The following is a 5,000-nucleotide window of genomic DNA, read 5'->3' as shown; positions in this document are numbered from 1 at the left end:
AACTGAAGTATTATATTACTACCATCATGTATACACAACAACTGAAGTATTATATTACTACCATCATGTATACACAACAACTGAAGTATTATAGTACTACCATCATGTATACACAACAACTGAAGTATTATATTACTACCATCATGTATACACAACAACTGAAGTATTATAGTACTACCATCATGTATACACAACAACTGAAGTATTATAGTACTACCATCATGTATACACAACAACTGAAGTATTATATTACTACCATCATGTATACACAACAACTGAAGTATTATAGTACTACCATCATGTATACACAACAACTGAAGTATTATAGTACTACCATCATGTATACACAACAACTGAAGTATTATAGTACTACCATCATGTATACACAACAACTGAAGTATTATAGTACTACCATCATGTATACACAACAACTGAAGTATTATAGTACTACCATCATGTATACACAACAACTGAAGTATTATAGTACTACCATCATGTATACACAACAACTGAAGTATTATATTACTACCATCATGTATACACAACAACTGAAGTATTATATTACTACCATCATGTATACACAACAACTGAAGTATTTGATTAATGTGAATAAATAATGGTTACTAAGTGATCTACAGTACTGGACAGTCACTACCATCATGTATACACAACAACTGAAGTATTATAGTACTACCATCATGTATACACAACAACTGAAGTATTATAGTACTACCATCATGTATACACAACAACTGAAGTATTATATTACTACCATCATGTATACACAACAACTGAAGTATTTGATTAATGTGAATAAATAATGGTTACTAAGTGATCTACAGTACTGGACAGTCACTACCATCATGTATACACAACAACTGAAGTATTATAGTACTACCATCATGTATACACAACAACTGAAGTATTTGATTAATGTGAATAAATAATGGTTACTAAGTGATCTACAGTACTGGACAGTCACTACCATCATGTATACACAACAACTGAAGTATTTGATTAATGTGAATAAATAATGCCTTACTAAGTAGATCTACAGTACTGGACAGTCACTACCATCATGTATACAACAACTGAAGTCCATTAGGGTCGGCCTCCAGGCCGACTACAGTACTATAACACAGTCACTACCATCGGCCTGGGACTTTTATTAGTTGTTTTGTTCAGTGTTACAGCATTGAAACACACACAAAGGGCATTTAATGTAAAAATAATAAAACATAAACATGATAATAAGTCATCGAAACAGAAAATCAGAAAGTATTAATCACACAGCATTGGTAGTCGGCCTGGAACGCACCCGTAATCTGACAGGACTATAACACAGCCTCCATTAGTAGTCGGCCTGGAACGCACCCGTAATCTGACAGGACTATAACACAGCCTCCATTAGTAGTCGGCCTGGAACGCACCCGTAATCTGACAGGACTATAAACACAGGCTCCATTAGTAGTCGGCCTGGAACGCACCCGTATTCTGACAGAACTACAACACAGCCTCCATTAGTAGTCGGCCTGGAACGCACCCGTAATCTGACAGGACTGTAAACACAGCCTCCATTAGTAGTCGGCCTGGAACGCACCCGTAATCTGACAGGACTACAACACAGCCTCCATTAGTAGTCGGCCTGGAACGCACCCGTAATCTGACAGGACTATAACACAGCCTCCATTAGTAGTCGGCCTGGAACGCACCCGTAATCTGACAACTATAACACAGGCTCCATTAGTAGTCGACCTGGAACGCACCCGTAATCTGACAGGACTACAACACAGGCTTGGAATTTACACAGGAATGACATGATGTAGTTAAAATCACTGTTTTTCATATTACACATTTTACAATATCTATTCTCTCGGCAGATTGTAGTCAAAAAGTATAATTAAATGACCAAATGAACAGGTTTTTCCTTTTAAAAATCACATCTTTATTGTTGTTCTTGAAACATTATGCAGTAATGGTTACAGAGGAGGCTGGTTATTGAGGAGGAGGCAGTGGTATCAGTATTTTTAAAAAACAATTATTTAACCAGGCAAGTCAATTAAGAACAAATTCTTATTTACAATGACGGCCTACCACCGGCCAAACCCGGACGACGCCGGGCCAATTGTGCGCCGTCCTATGGGACCTCCCAATCACGGTCGGTTGTGATACAGCCTGGAATCGAACCAGGGTCTGTAGTGATGCAGTGACAGACCACTGAGTCACTCGGGAGCCTAGTGGTAGTACTACTCCTCCTCCTTCTTCTCAAACAGGGTTGGAGTTAAAACCCTGAACGACAGTTAGTAACCCTGTGTGTTTGGTCAAATACACAGCACTCCAGCTAGTAGATAAGACTTAGAGCTCCAGGTACAACCCATTAAAGACTTCTAGAATGTGTGTGAGTTCTAGAATGTGTGTGTGTGTGTGAGTTCTAGAATGTGTGTGTGTGTGTGAGTTCTACAATGTGTGTGAGTTCTAGAATGTGTGTGAGTTCTGGAAGAAGAATGTGTGAAAGGGAATCTTGATCAGGAAGTCAAACCAGCGCGGGTCTTTGTGTTGACAAGCCACTGATGTGTGTTACTCAGGCTTGGACAGCAGGTTATTCTTCTGGGGCTGGAAGAAGTCCTCTACGATGGCATTAACCAGGTCATCTAACTCCTTCTGTAAACCTGCAACATCACTGAGACACAGAGAGAGATGGAGGAGGAGAGAGATGGAGGAGGAGGAGAGAGAGATGGAGGAGGAGGAGAGAGAGATGGAGGAGGAGGAGAGAGAGATGGAGGAGGAGGAGAGAGAGGAGGAGGAGGAGAGATGGAGGAGATGGAGGAGAGAGAGATGGAGGAGGAGGAGAGAGATGGAGGAGGAGGGAGAGAGATGGAGGAGGAGGAGAGAGAGATGGAGGAGGAGAGAGAGAGATGGAGGAGGAGGAGAGAGAGATGGAGGAGGAGGAGAGAGAGATGGAGGAGGAGAGAGAGATGGAGGAGGAGGAGAGAGAGATGGAGGAGGAGAGAGAGATGGAGGAGGAGGAGAGAGAGATGGAGGAGGAGAGAGAGATGGAGGAGGAGGAGAGAGAGATGGAGGAGAGAGAGATGGAGGAGGAGAGAGAGAGAGATGGAGGAGGAGAGAGAGATGGAGGGAGGAGAGGAGGATGGAGGAGAGAGGGATGGAGGAGGATGGAGAGAGAGATGGAGGAGGAGAGAGAGATGGAGGAGGAGAGAGAGGATGGAGGAGAGAGAGATGGAGGAGGAGGAGAGAGATGGAGGAGGAGAGAGATGGAGAGAGAGAGATGGAGAGAGAGAGATGGAGGAGAGAGAGAGATGGAGGAGGAGAGAGAGATGGAGGAGGAGAGAGAGAGATGGAGGAGGAGAGAGAGATGGAGGAGGAGGAGAGAGATGGAGGAGGAGGAGAGAGATGGAGGGAGAGAGAGGAGAGAAGGAGGGAGGAGAGAGAGATGGAGGAGGAGGAGAGAGATGGAGGAGGAGGAGAGAGATGGAGGAGGAGGAGAGAGAGATGGAGGAGGAGGAGAGAGATGGAGGAGGAGGAGAGAGATGGAGGAGGAGAGAGATGGAGGAGGAGGAGAGAGAGATGGAGGAGGAGGAGAGAGATGGAGGAGGAGAGAAGGAGGGGGGAGAGAAGGAGGGAGGAGAGAGAGATGGAGGAGGAGAGATGGAGGGAGGAGAGACAGATGGAGGAGGAGAGATGGAGGAGGAGAGAGATGGAGGAGAAGAGAGAGATGGAGGGAGAGAGAGATGGAGGGAGGAGGAGAGAGATGGAGGGAGGAGGAGAGAGATGGAGAGGAGAGAGAGATGGAGAGAGGAGAGAGAGATGGAGAGAGGAGAGAGAGATGGAGGAGAGAGAGATGGAGGGAGGAGGAAAGAGAGAGAGATGGAGGAGAGAGAGATGGAGGGAGGAGGAGAGAGATGGAGGGAGGAGGAGAGAGATGGAGGGAGGAGAGAGATGGAGGGAGGAGGAAAGAGATGAGAGAGGAGAGAGAGATGGAGGAGATGGAGGGAGGAGAGACAGATGGAGGAGGAGAGATGGAGGGAGGAGGAAAGAGAGAGAGATGGAGGAGAGAGAGATGGAGGGAGGAGGAGAGAGATGGAGGGAGGAGGAGAGAGATGGAGGGAGGAGAGAGAGATGGAGGGAGGAGGAAAGAGATGGAGAGGAGAGAGAGATGGAGGAGATGGAGGGAGGAGAGACAGATGGAGGAGGAGAGATGGAGGAGAGAGATGGAGGAGAAGAGAGAGATGGAGGGAGGATGAGAGATGGAGGAGAAGAGAGATGGAGGAGGAGAGATGGAGGAGGAGAGAGATGGAGGGAGGAGAGAGATGGAGTGTTTATACCTGGAGGAGGAAAGATGAGAGAGATGGAGGAGATCTTGGTTTAGAGATGGAGGGAGGAGGTAGAGATGGAGGAGGAGAGAGATGGAGAGGGAGTGTGAGATGGAGAGGGAGAGAGATGGAGTACTTGAGGAGAGAGAGATGGAGGGAGGAGAGAGAGATGGAGGAGACTACTGGAGGAGGGAGGAGGAAAGAGGAGAGAGGAGAGGAGAGAGAGATGGAGGGAGGAGGAAAGAGATGGAGGACTCAGAGGAGAGATGGAGGAGGAGGAGAGAGAGGGAGAGAGAGATGGAGGAGGGAGAGAGATGGGGAGAGAGAGATGGAGGGAGGAGGAGGAGAGGAGGGAGGGAGAGAGATGGAGGGAAAGAGAGAGAGAGGGATCTGGAGAGAGAGATGGAGGGAGCCAGGGAGAGTATGGAGAGAAGCGAGGAGGTTTTTATAGAGATGGAGGAGAGAGAGATGGAGGGAGGAGAGAGAGATGGAGGGAGGAGGAGAGAGATGGAGAGAGATGGAGGGAGGAGGAGAGAGATGGAGGGAGGAGGAGAGAGATGGAGGAAAGAGAGAGAGATGGAGGAGAGAGAGATGGAGGAGGAGAGAGAGATGGAGGAGGAGAGAGAGAGATGGAGGAGGAGAGAGAGATGGAGGGAGGAGGAGAGAGAT

General features: G+C 46.8%; 1 protein-coding gene and 1 long non-coding RNA gene across 2 annotated transcripts in view; both read right to left on the bottom strand.

Moving 5' to 3' along the window:
• Positions 1 to 5,000, bottom strand: part of LOC135561961 (phosphopentomutase-like) — a 114,833-nt gene that overhangs the window by 83,652 nt on the left and 26,181 nt on the right. The window lies entirely within an intron of this gene.
• Positions 1,922 to 5,000, bottom strand: part of LOC135561690 (uncharacterized) — a 4,664-nt gene continuing 1,585 nt past the window's right edge. The window contains exon 3 of the long non-coding RNA XR_010459607.1: positions 1,922 to 2,680. This is a non-coding gene — a long non-coding RNA (uncharacterized LOC135561690). The remainder of the gene's footprint in view (positions 2,681 to 5,000) is intronic.

Source organism: Oncorhynchus nerka, linkage group LG18 (genome assembly GCF_034236695.1).
Source record: "Oncorhynchus nerka isolate Pitt River linkage group LG18, Oner_Uvic_2.0, whole genome shotgun sequence".
In the NCBI taxonomy this organism is placed as follows: Eukaryota; Metazoa; Chordata; class Actinopteri; order Salmoniformes; family Salmonidae; genus Oncorhynchus; species Oncorhynchus nerka.
The sequence above is the reverse complement of the archived record's forward strand: the minus strand, read 5'-3'. Positions and strand labels throughout refer to the sequence as shown.